Source organism: Phoenix dactylifera, chromosome 4, assembly GCF_051530095.1.
Source record: "Phoenix dactylifera cultivar Ajwa chromosome 4, Ajwa_hap1_PhDact_Kaust_v1.1, whole genome shotgun sequence".
Lineage (NCBI taxonomy): Eukaryota > Viridiplantae > Streptophyta > Magnoliopsida > Arecales > Arecaceae > Phoenix > Phoenix dactylifera.
The window spans coordinates 36746029-36755807 of record NC_143193.1 but is presented as its reverse complement, the minus strand read 5'-3'; the positions used below and the strand labels follow the sequence as shown (position 1 = coordinate 36755807).

General features: G+C 49.4%; 27 non-coding genes across 27 annotated transcripts; all 27 read left to right on the top strand.

The window, feature by feature from the left end:
• Nucleotides 1-9: 9 nt before the first annotated feature.
• On the top strand, nt 10-128 carry LOC149761320 (5S ribosomal RNA). The gene has a single exon (XR_016412101.1). It is a non-coding gene; the product is annotated as a 5S ribosomal RNA (ribosomal RNA).
• Nucleotides 129-376: 248 nt separating this feature from the next.
• On the top strand, nt 377-495 carry LOC149761319 (5S ribosomal RNA). Its single transcript, XR_016412100.1, has one exon. It is a non-coding gene; the product is annotated as a 5S ribosomal RNA (ribosomal RNA).
• A 246-nt stretch (nt 496-741) lies between these two features.
• On the top strand, nt 742-860 carry LOC149761318 (5S ribosomal RNA). Its single transcript, XR_016409970.1, has one exon. It is a non-coding gene; the product is annotated as a 5S ribosomal RNA (ribosomal RNA).
• A 245-nt stretch (nt 861-1105) lies between these two features.
• Nucleotides 1106-1224, top strand: LOC149761317 (5S ribosomal RNA). The gene has a single exon (XR_016407366.1). It is a non-coding gene; the product is annotated as a 5S ribosomal RNA (ribosomal RNA).
• A 247-nt stretch (nt 1225-1471) lies between these two features.
• On the top strand, nt 1472-1590 carry LOC149761316 (5S ribosomal RNA). Its single transcript, XR_016402782.1, has one exon. It is a non-coding gene; the product is annotated as a 5S ribosomal RNA (ribosomal RNA).
• Nucleotides 1591-1836: 246 nt separating this feature from the next.
• LOC149761315 (5S ribosomal RNA) lies at nt 1837-1955 on the top strand. Its single transcript, XR_016409969.1, has one exon. It is a non-coding gene; the product is annotated as a 5S ribosomal RNA (ribosomal RNA).
• A 246-nt stretch (nt 1956-2201) lies between these two features.
• Nucleotides 2202-2320, top strand: LOC149761314 (5S ribosomal RNA). The gene has a single exon (XR_016401589.1). It is a non-coding gene; the product is annotated as a 5S ribosomal RNA (ribosomal RNA).
• Nucleotides 2321-2568: 248 nt separating this feature from the next.
• On the top strand, nt 2569-2687 carry LOC149761313 (5S ribosomal RNA). The gene has a single exon (XR_016405908.1). It is a non-coding gene; the product is annotated as a 5S ribosomal RNA (ribosomal RNA).
• A 246-nt stretch (nt 2688-2933) lies between these two features.
• Nucleotides 2934-3052, top strand: LOC149761312 (5S ribosomal RNA). Its single transcript, XR_016405710.1, has one exon. It is a non-coding gene; the product is annotated as a 5S ribosomal RNA (ribosomal RNA).
• Nucleotides 3053-3298: 246 nt separating this feature from the next.
• On the top strand, nt 3299-3417 carry LOC149761311 (5S ribosomal RNA). The gene has a single exon (XR_016409968.1). It is a non-coding gene; the product is annotated as a 5S ribosomal RNA (ribosomal RNA).
• Nucleotides 3418-3663: 246 nt separating this feature from the next.
• Nucleotides 3664-3782, top strand: LOC149761310 (5S ribosomal RNA). Its single transcript, XR_016405837.1, has one exon. It is a non-coding gene; the product is annotated as a 5S ribosomal RNA (ribosomal RNA).
• A 246-nt stretch (nt 3783-4028) lies between these two features.
• LOC149761309 (5S ribosomal RNA) lies at nt 4029-4147 on the top strand. Its single transcript, XR_016409967.1, has one exon. It is a non-coding gene; the product is annotated as a 5S ribosomal RNA (ribosomal RNA).
• Nucleotides 4148-4393: 246 nt separating this feature from the next.
• On the top strand, nt 4394-4512 carry LOC149761308 (5S ribosomal RNA). The gene has a single exon (XR_016409966.1). It is a non-coding gene; the product is annotated as a 5S ribosomal RNA (ribosomal RNA).
• Nucleotides 4513-4758: 246 nt separating this feature from the next.
• On the top strand, nt 4759-4877 carry LOC149761307 (5S ribosomal RNA). Its single transcript, XR_016412099.1, has one exon. It is a non-coding gene; the product is annotated as a 5S ribosomal RNA (ribosomal RNA).
• Nucleotides 4878-5125: 248 nt separating this feature from the next.
• On the top strand, nt 5126-5244 carry LOC149761306 (5S ribosomal RNA). The gene has a single exon (XR_016405907.1). It is a non-coding gene; the product is annotated as a 5S ribosomal RNA (ribosomal RNA).
• Nucleotides 5245-5490: 246 nt separating this feature from the next.
• Nucleotides 5491-5609, top strand: LOC149761305 (5S ribosomal RNA). The gene has a single exon (XR_016405709.1). It is a non-coding gene; the product is annotated as a 5S ribosomal RNA (ribosomal RNA).
• A 246-nt stretch (nt 5610-5855) lies between these two features.
• LOC149761304 (5S ribosomal RNA) lies at nt 5856-5974 on the top strand. The gene has a single exon (XR_016409965.1). It is a non-coding gene; the product is annotated as a 5S ribosomal RNA (ribosomal RNA).
• Nucleotides 5975-6220: 246 nt separating this feature from the next.
• LOC149761303 (5S ribosomal RNA) lies at nt 6221-6339 on the top strand. The gene has a single exon (XR_016408223.1). It is a non-coding gene; the product is annotated as a 5S ribosomal RNA (ribosomal RNA).
• A 246-nt stretch (nt 6340-6585) lies between these two features.
• Nucleotides 6586-6704, top strand: LOC149761302 (5S ribosomal RNA). Its single transcript, XR_016401608.1, has one exon. It is a non-coding gene; the product is annotated as a 5S ribosomal RNA (ribosomal RNA).
• A 246-nt stretch (nt 6705-6950) lies between these two features.
• Nucleotides 6951-7069, top strand: LOC149761301 (5S ribosomal RNA). Its single transcript, XR_016409964.1, has one exon. It is a non-coding gene; the product is annotated as a 5S ribosomal RNA (ribosomal RNA).
• A 246-nt stretch (nt 7070-7315) lies between these two features.
• Nucleotides 7316-7434, top strand: LOC149761300 (5S ribosomal RNA). The gene has a single exon (XR_016412098.1). It is a non-coding gene; the product is annotated as a 5S ribosomal RNA (ribosomal RNA).
• A 248-nt stretch (nt 7435-7682) lies between these two features.
• Nucleotides 7683-7801, top strand: LOC149761299 (5S ribosomal RNA). The gene has a single exon (XR_016405906.1). It is a non-coding gene; the product is annotated as a 5S ribosomal RNA (ribosomal RNA).
• Nucleotides 7802-8047: 246 nt separating this feature from the next.
• LOC149761298 (5S ribosomal RNA) lies at nt 8048-8166 on the top strand. The gene has a single exon (XR_016405708.1). It is a non-coding gene; the product is annotated as a 5S ribosomal RNA (ribosomal RNA).
• Nucleotides 8167-8412: 246 nt separating this feature from the next.
• LOC149761297 (5S ribosomal RNA) lies at nt 8413-8531 on the top strand. The gene has a single exon (XR_016409963.1). It is a non-coding gene; the product is annotated as a 5S ribosomal RNA (ribosomal RNA).
• A 246-nt stretch (nt 8532-8777) lies between these two features.
• On the top strand, nt 8778-8896 carry LOC149761296 (5S ribosomal RNA). The gene has a single exon (XR_016405835.1). It is a non-coding gene; the product is annotated as a 5S ribosomal RNA (ribosomal RNA).
• A 246-nt stretch (nt 8897-9142) lies between these two features.
• LOC149761295 (5S ribosomal RNA) lies at nt 9143-9261 on the top strand. Its single transcript, XR_016401503.1, has one exon. It is a non-coding gene; the product is annotated as a 5S ribosomal RNA (ribosomal RNA).
• A 246-nt stretch (nt 9262-9507) lies between these two features.
• LOC149761294 (5S ribosomal RNA) lies at nt 9508-9626 on the top strand. The gene has a single exon (XR_016404398.1). It is a non-coding gene; the product is annotated as a 5S ribosomal RNA (ribosomal RNA).
• The last annotated feature ends 153 nt before the right edge of the window (nt 9627-9779 follow it).

Here is a 9779-nt window from a genome sequence, read left to right as displayed (position 1 = left end):
GCATGTCATGGGTGCGATCATACCAGCACTAATGCACCGGATCCCATCAGAACTCCGCAGTTAAGCGTGCTTGGGCGAGAGTAGTACTAGGATGGGTGACCCCCTGGGAAGTCCTCGTGTTGCACCCTTTTTATTTTTTTCTCCACTTTTTTATTTTTTGATAATATTTATTTTTAATTTTTCGGCTTTTGGCTTTTCCTCTTCGGATATTTTTTTTCCCCCGAAAATAAACTGAGTCCGGAGACTGGCGGTGCCATGCCGCATAGCGGGAATAGCGCGTTGAATCCTACGCCAGAACGGCCCCGGCGGCGCGAATGTCTCGGGCCGTCGAGGTCTGCTGCTTTGTCATAAAAGGGAGTTTCGATGGGCATGTCATGGGTGCGATCATACCAGCACTAATGCACCGGATCCCATCAGAACTCCGCAGTTAAGCGTGCTTGGGCGAGAGTAGTACTAGGATGGGTGACCCCCTGGGAAGTCCTCGTGTTGCACCCTTTTTATTTTTTGCCCGCTTTTTTATTTTTTGATAATATTTATTTTTAATTTTTTGGCTTTTGGCTTTTCCTCTTCGGATAATTTTTTCCCCCCGAAAATAAACTGAGTCCGGAGACTGGCGGTGCCATGCCGCATAGCGGAACAGCGCGTTGAATCCTACGCCAGAACGGCCCCGGCAGCGCGAATGTCTCGGGCCGTCGAGGTCTGCTGCTTTGTCATAAAAGGGAGTTTCGAAGGGCATGTCATGGGTGCGATCATACCAGCACTAATGCACCGGATCCCATCAGAACTCCGCAGTTAAGCGTGCTTGGGCGAGAGTAGTACTAGGATGGGTGACCCCCTGGGAAGTCCTCGTGTTGCACCCCTTTTATTTTTTGCCCGCTTTTTTATTTTTTGATAACATTTATTTTTTATTTTTCGGCTTTTGGCTTTTTCTCTTCGGATAATTTTTTCCCCCGAAAATAAACTGAGTCCGGAGACTGGCGGCGCCATGCCGCATAGCGGAACAGCGTGTTGAATCCTACGCCAGAATGGCCCCGGCAGCGCGAATGTCTCGGGCCGTCGAGATCTGCTGCTTTGTCATAAAAGGGAGTTTCGAAGGGCATGTCTTGGGTGCGATCATACCAGCACTAATGCACCGGATCCTATCAGAACTCCGCAGTTAAGCGTGCTTGGGCGAGAGTAGTACTAGGATGGGTGACCCCCTGGGAAGTCCTCATGTTGCACCCTTTTTATTTTTTGCCCGCTTTTTTATTTTTTGATAATATTTATTTTTAATTTTTTGGCTTTTGGCTTTTCCTCTTAGGATAATTTTTTTCCCCCGACAATAAACTGAGTCCGGAGACTGGCGGTGCCATGCCGCAGAGCGGGACTAGCGCGTTGAATCCTACGCCAGAACGGCCCCGGCAGCGCGAATGTCTCGGGCCGTCGAGGTCTGCTGCTTTGTCATAAAAGGGAGTTTCGAAGGGCATATCATGGGTGCGATCATACCAGCACTAATGCACCGGATCCCATCAGAACTCCGCAGTTAAGCGTGCTTGGGCGAGAGTAGTACTAGGATGGGTGACCCCATTGGAAGTCCTCGTGTTGCACCCCTTTTATTTTTTGCCCGCTTTTTTCTTTTTTGATAACATTTATCTTTAATTGTTTGGCTTTTGGCTTTTCCTCTTCGGATAATTTTTTTCCCTCGAAAATAAACTGAGTCCGGAGACTCGCGGTGCCATGCCGCATAGCGGAACAGCGCATTGAATCCTACGCCAGAACGGCCCCGGCAGCGCGAATGTCTCGGGCCGTCGAGGTCTGCTGCTTTGTCATAAAAGGGTGTTTCGATGGGCATGTCATGGGTGCGATCATACCAGCACTAATGCACCGGATCCCATCAGAACTCCGCAGTTAAGCGTGCTTGGGCGAGAGTAGTACTAGGATGGGTGACCCCCTGGGAAGTCCTCGTGTTGCACCCCTTTTATTTTTTGCCCGCTTTTTTATTTTTTGATAATATTTATTTTTAATTTTTCGGCTTTTGGCTTTTCCTCTTCGGATAATTTTTTTCCCCCGAAAATAAACTGAGTCCGGAGACTCGCGGTGCCATGCCGCATAGCGGAACAGCGCGTTGAATCCTACGCCAGAACGGCCCCGGCAGCGCGAATGTCTCGGGCCGTCGAGGTCTGCTGCTTTGTCATAAAAGGGAGTTTCGAAGGGCATGTCATGGGTGCGATCATACTAGCACTAATGCACCGGATCCCATCAGAACTCCGCAGTTAAGCGTGCTTGGGCGAGAGTAGTACTAGGATGGGTGACCCCCTGGGAAGTCCTCGTGTTGCACCCTTTTTATTTTTTTCTCCACTTTTTTATTTTTTGATAATATTTATTTTTAATTTTTCGGCTTTTGGCTTTTCCTCTTCGGATAATTTTTTTCCCCCGAAAATAAACTGAGTCCGGAGACTGGCGGTGCCATGCCGCATAGCGGGACCAGCGCGTTGAATCCTACGCCAGAACGGCCCCGGCGGCGCGAATGTCTCGGGCCGTCGAGGTCTGCTGCTTTGTCATAAAAGGGAGTTTCGATGGGCATGTCATGGGTGCGATCATACCAGCACTAATGCACCGGATCCCATCATAACTCCGCAGTTAAGCGTGCTTGGGCGAGAGTAGTACTAGGATGGGTGACCCCCTGGGAAGTCCTCGTGTTGCACCCCTTTTAATTTTTGCCCGCTTTTTTATTTTTTGATAATATTTATTTTTAATTTTTCGGCTTTTGGCTTTTCCTCTTCGGATAATTTTTTTCCCCCGAAAATAAACTGAGTCCGGAGACTCGCGGTGCCATGCCGCATAGCGGAACAGCGCGTTGAATCCTACACCAGAACGGCCCCGGCAGCGCGAATGCCTCGGGCCGTCGAGGTCTGCTGCTTTGTCATAAAAGGGAGTTTCGAAGGGCATGTCATGGGTGCGATCATACCAGCACTAATGCGCCGGATCCGATCAGAACTCCGCAGTTAAGCGTGCTTGGGCGAGAGTAGTACTAGGATGGGTGACCCCCTGGGAAGTCCTCGTGTTGCACCCTTTTTATTTTTTGCCCGCTTTTTTATTTTTTGATAATATTTATTTTTAATTTTTTGGCTTTTGGCTTTTCCTCTTCGGATAATTTTTTCCCCCCGAAAATAAACTGAGTCCGGAGACTGGCGGTGCCATGCCGCATAGCGGAACAGCGCGTTGAATCCTACGCCAGAATGGCCCCGGCAGCGCGAATGTCTCGGGCCGTCAAGGTCTGCTGCTTTGTCATAAAAGGGAGTTTCGAAGGGCATGTCATGGGTGCGATCATACCAGCACTAATGCACCGGATCCCATCAGAACTCCGCAGTTAAGCGTGCTTGGGCGAGAGTAGTACTAGGATGGGTGACCCCCTGGGAAGTCCTCGTGTTGCACCCCTTTTATTTTTTGCCCGCTTTTTTATTTTTTGACAACATTTATTTTTTATTTTTCGGCTTTTGGCTTTTCCTCTTCGGATAATTTTTTTCCCCCGAAAATAAACTGAGTCCGGAGACTGGCGGTGCCATGCCGCATAGCGGAAGAGCGTGTTGAATCCTACGCCAGAACGGCCCCGGCAGCGCGAATGTCTCGGGCCGTCGAGGTCTGCTGCTTTGTCATAAAAGGGAGTTTCGAAGGGCATGTCTTGGGTGCAATCATACCAGCACTAATGCACCGGATCCTATCAGAACTCCGCAGTTAAGCGTGCTTGGGCGAGAGTTGTACTAGGATGGGTGACCCCCTGGGAAGTCCTCGTGTTGCACCCCTTTTATTTTTTGCCCGCTTTTTTATTTTTTGATAATATTTATTTTTAATTTTTCGGCTTTTGGCTTTTCCACTTCGGATAATTTTTTTCCCTCGAAAATAAACTGAGTCCGGAGGCTCGCGGTGCCATGCCGCATAGCGGAACAGCGCGTTGAATCCTACGCCAGAACGGCCCCGGCAGCGCGAATGTCTCGGGCCGTCGAGGTCTGCTGCTTTGTCATAAAAGGGAGTTTCGAAGGGCATGTCATGGGTGCGATCATACCAGCACTAATGCACCGGATCCCATCAGAACTCCGCAGTTAAGCGTGCTTGGGCGAGAGTAGTACTAGGATGGGTGACCCCCTGGGAAGTCCTCGTGTTGCACCCCTTTTATTTTTTGCCCGCTTTTTTATTTTTTGATAATATTTATTTTTAATTTTTCGGCTTTTGGCTTTTTCTCTTCGGATAATTTTTTTCCCCCGAAAATAAACTGAGTCCGGAGACTCGCGGTGCCATGCCGCATAGCGGAACAGCGCGTTGAATCCTACGCCAGAACGGCCCCGGCAGCGCGAATGTCTCGGGCCGTCGAGGTCTGCTGCTTTGTCATAAAAGGGTGTTTCGATGGGCATGTCATGGGTGCGATCATACCAGCACTAATGCACCGGATCCCATCAGAACTCCGCAGTTAAGCGTGCTTGGGCGAGAGTAGTACTAGGATGGGTGACCCCCTGGGAAGTCCTCGTGTTGCACCCCTTTTATTTTTTGCCCGCTTTTTTATTTTTTGATAATATTTATTTTTAATTTTTCGGCTTTTGGCTTTTCCTCTTCGGATAATTTTTTTCCCCCGAAAATAAACTGAGTCCGGAGACTCGCGGTGCCATGCCGCATAGCGGAACAGCGCGTTGAATCCTACGCCAGAACGGCCCCGGCAGCGCGAATGTCTCGGGCCGTCGAGGTCTGCTGCTTTGTCATAAAAGGGAGTTTCGAAGGGCATGTCATGGGTGCGATCATACCAGCACTAATGCACCGGATCCCATCAGAACTCCGCAGTTAAGCGTGCTTGGGCGAGAGTAGTACTAGGATGGGTGACCCCCTGGGAAGTCCTCGTGTTGCACCCTTTTTATTTTTTTCTCCACTTTTTTATTTTTTGATAATATTTATTTTTAATTTTTCGGCTTTTGGCTTTTCCTCTTCGGATAATTTTTTTCCCCCGAAAATAAACTGAGTCCGGAGACTGGCGGTGCCATGCCGCATAGCGGGACCAGCGCGTTGAATCCTACGCCAGAACGGCCCCGGCGGCGCGAATGTCTCGGGCCGTCGAGGTCTGCTGCTTTGTCATAAAAGGGAGTTTCGATGGGCATGTCATGGGTGCGATCATACCAGCACTAATGCACCGGATCCCATCATAACTCCGCAGTTAAGCGTGCTTGGGCGAGAGTAGTACTAGGATGGGTGACCCCCTGGGAAGTCCTCGTGTTGCACCCCTTTTAATTTTTGCCCGCTTTTTTATTTTTTGATAATATTTATTTTTAATTTTTCGGCTTTTGGCTTTTTCTCTTCGGATAATTTTTTTCCCCCGAAAATAAACTGAGTCCGGAGACTCGCGGTGCCATGCCGCATAGCGGAACAGCGCGTTGAATCCTACACCAGAACGGCCCCGGCAGCGCGAATGCCTCGGGCCGTCGAGGTCTGCTGCTTTGTCATAAAAGGGAGTTTCGAAGGGCATGTCATGGGTGCGATCATACCAGCACTAATGCGCCGGATCCGATCAGAACTCCGCAGTTAAGCGTGCTTGGGCGAGAGTAGTACTAGGATGGGTGACCCCCTGGGAAGTCCTCGTGTTGCACCCTTTTTATTTTTTGCCCGCTTTTTTATTTTTTGATAATATTTATTTTTAATTTTTTGGCTTTTGGCTTTTCCTCTTCGGATAATTTTTTCCCCCCGAAAATAAACTGAGTCCGGAGACTGGCGGTGCCATGCCGCATAGCGGAACAGCGCGTTGAATCCTACGCCAGAATGGCCCCGGCAGCGCGAATGTCTCGGGCCGTCAAGGTCTGCTGCTTTGTCATAAAAGGGAGTTTCGAAGGGCATGTCATGGGTGCGATCATACCAGCACTAATGCACCGGATCCCATCAGAACTCCGCAGTTAAGCGTGCTTGGGCGAGAGTAGTACTAGGATGGGTGACCCCCTGGGAAGTCCTCGTGTTGCACCCCTTTTATTTTTTGCCCGCTTTTTTATTTTTTGACAACATTTATTTTTTATTTTTCGGCTTTTGGCTTTTCCTCTTCGGATAATTTTTTTCCCCCGAAAATAAACTGAGTCCGGAGACTGGCGGTGCCATGCCGCATAGCGGAAGAGCGTGTTGAATCCTACGCCAGAACGGCCCCGGCAGCGCGAATGTCTCGGGCCGTCGAGGTCTGCTGCTTTGTCATAAAAGGGAGTTTCGAAGGGCATGTCTTGGGTGCAATCATACCAGCACTAATGCACCGGATCCTATCAGAACTCCACAGTTAAGCGTGCTTGGGCGAGAGTTGTACTAGGATGGGTGACCCCCTGGGAAGTCCTCGTGTTGCACCCCTTTTATTTTTTGCCCGCTTTTTTATTTTTTGATAATATTTATTTTTAATTTTTCGGCTTTTGGCTTTTCCACTTCGGATAATTTTTTTCCCTCGAAAATAAACTGAGTCCGGAGGCTCGCGGTGCCATGCCGCATAGCGGAACAGCGCGTTGAATCCTACGCCAGAACGGCCCCGGCAGCGCGAATGTCTCGGGCCGTCGAGGTCTGCTGCTTTGTCATAAAAGGGAGTTTCGAAGGGCATGTCATGGGTGCGATCATACCAGCACTAATACACCGGATCCCATCAGAACTCCGCAGTTAAGCGTGCTTGGGCGAGAGTAGTACTAGGATGGGTGACCCCCTGGGAAGTCCTCGTGTTGCACCCCTTTTATTTTTTGCCCGCTTTTTTATTTTTTGATAATATTTATTTTTAATTTTTCGGCTTTTGGCTTTTCCTCTTCGGATAATTTTTTTCCCCCGAAAATAAACTGAGTCCGGAGACTCGCGGTGCCATGCCGCATAGCGGAACAGCGCGTTGAATCCTATGCCAGAACGGCCCCGGCAGCGCGAATGTCTCGGGCCGTCGAGGTCTGCTGCTTTGTCATAAAAGGGTGTTTCGATGGGCATGTCATGGGTGCGATCATACCAGCACTAATGCACCGGATCCCATCAGAACTCCGCAGTTAAGCGTGCTTGGGCGAGAGTAGTACTAGGATGGGTGACCCCCTGGGAAGTCCTCGTGTTGCACCCCTTTTATTTTTTGCCCGCTTTTTTATTTTTTGATAATATTTATTTTTAATTTTTCGGCTTTTGGCTTTTCCTCTTCGGATAATTTTTTTTCCCCGAAAATAAACTGAGTCCGGAGACTCGCGGTGCCATGCCGCATAGCGGAACAGCGCGTTGAATCCTACGCCAGAACGGCCCCGGCAGCGCGAATGTCTCGGGCCGTCGAGGTCTGCTGCTTTGTCATAAAAGGGAGTTTCGAAGGGCATGTCATGGGTGCGATCATACCAGCACTAATGCACCGGATCCCATCAGAACTCCGCAGTTAAGCGTGCTTGGGCGAGAGTAGTACTAGGATGGGTGACCCCCTGGGAAGTCCTCGTGTTGCACCCTTTTTATTTTTTTCTCCACTTTTTTATTTTTTGATAATATTTATTTTTAATTTTTCGGCTTTTGGCTTTTCCTCTTCGGATAATTTTTTTCCCCCGAAAATAAACTGAGTCCGGAGACTGGCGGTGCCATGCCGCATAGCGGGACCAGCGCGTTGAATCCTACGCCAGAACGGCCCCGGCGGCGCGAATGTCTCGGGCCGTCGAGGTCTGCTGCTTTGTCATAAAAGGGAGTTTCGATGGGCATGTCATGGGTGCGATCATACCAGCACTAATGCACCGGATCCCATCATAACTCCGCAGTTAAGCGTGCTTGGGCGAGAGTAGTACTAGGATGGGTGACCCCCTGGGAAGTCCTCGTGTTGCACCCCTTTTAATTTTTGCCCGCTTTTTTATTTTTTGATAATATTTATTTTTAATTTTTCGGCTTTTGGCTTTTTCTCTTCGGATAATTTTTTTCCCCCGAAAATAAACTGAGTCCGGAGACTCGCGGTGCCATGCCGCATAGCGGAACAGCGCGTTGAATCCTACACCAGAACGGCCCCGGCAGCGCGAATGCCTCGGGCCGTCGAGGTCTGCTGCTTTGTCATAAAAGGGAGTTTCGAAGGGCATGTCATGGGTGCGATCATACCAGCACTAATGCGCCGGATCCGATCAGAACTCCGCAGTTAAGCGTGCTTGGGCGAGAGTAGTACTAGGATGGGTGACCCCCTGGGAAGTCCTCGTGTTGCACCCTTTTTATTTTTTGCCCGCTTTTTTATTTTTTGATAATATTTATTTTTAATTTTTTGGCTTTTGGCTTTTCCTCTTCGGATAATTTTTTCCCCCCGAAAATAAACTGAGTCCGGAGACTGGCGGTGCCATGCCGCATAGCGGAACAGCGCGTTGAATCCTACGCCAGAATGGCCCCGGCAGCGCGAATGTCTCGGGCCGTCAAGGTCTGCTGCTTTGTCATAAAAGGGAGTTTCGAAGGGCATGTCATGGGTGCGATCATACCAGCACTAATGCACCGGATCCCATCAGAACTCCGCAGTTAAGCGTGCTTGGGCGAGAGTAGTACTAGGATGGGTGACCCCCTGGGAAGTCCTCGTGTTGCACCCCTTTTATTTTTTGCCCGCTTTTTTATTTTTTGACAACATTTATTTTTTATTTTTCGGCTTTTGGCTTTTCCTCTTCGGATAATTTTTTTCCCCCGAAAATAAACTGAGTCCGGAGACTGGCGGTGCCATGCCGCATAGCGGAAGAGCGTGTTGAATCCTACGCCAGAACGGCCCCGGCAGCGCGAATGTCTCGGGCCGTCGAGGTCTGCTGCTTTGTCATAAAAGGGAGTTTCGAAGGGCATGTCTTGGGTGCAATCATACCAGCACTAATGCACCGGATCCTATCAGAACTCCGCAGTTAAGCGTGCTTGGGCGAGAGTTGTACTAGGATGGGTGACCCCCTGGGAAGTCCTCGTGTTGCACCCCTTTTATTTTTTGCCCGCTTTTTTATTTTTTGATAATATTTATTTTTAATTTTTCGGCTTTTGGCTTTTCCACTTCGGATAATTTTTTTCCCTCGAAAATAAACTGAGTCCGGAGGCTCGCGGTGCCATGCCGCATAGCGGAACAGCGCGTTGAATCCTACGCCAGAACGGCCCCGGCAGCGCGAATGTCTCGGGCCGTCGAGGTCTGCTGCTTTGTCATAAAAGGGAGTTTCGAAGGGCATGTCATGGGTGCGATCATACCAGCACTAATACACCGGATCCCATCAGAACTCCGCAGTTAAGCGTGCTTGGGCGAGAGTAGTACTAGGATGGGTGACCCCCTGGGAAGTCCTCGTGTTGCACCCCTTTTATTTTTTGCCCGCTTTTTTATTTTTTGATAATATTTATTTTTAATTTTTCGGCTTTTGGCTTTTCCTCTTCGGATAATTTTTTTCCCCCGAAAATAAACTGAGTCCGGAGACTCGCGGTGCCATGCCGCATAGCGGAACAGCGCGTTGAATCCTACGCCAGAACGGCCCCGGCAGCGCGAATGTCTCGGGCCGTCGAGGTCTGCTGCTTTGTCATAAAAGGGAGTTTCGAAGGGCATGTCATGGGTGCGATCATACCAGCACTAATGCACCGGATCCCATCAGAACTCCGCAGTTAAGCGTGCTTGGGCGAGAGTAGTACTAGGATGGGTGACCCCCATGGAAGTCCTCGTATTGCACCCTTTTTATTTTTTTCTCCACTTTTTTATTTTTTGATAATATTTATTTTTAATTTTTCGGCTTTTGGCTTTTCCTCTTCGGATAATTTTTTTCCCCCGAATATAAACTGAGTCCGGAGACTGGCGGTGCCATGCCGCATAGCGGGACCAGCGCGTT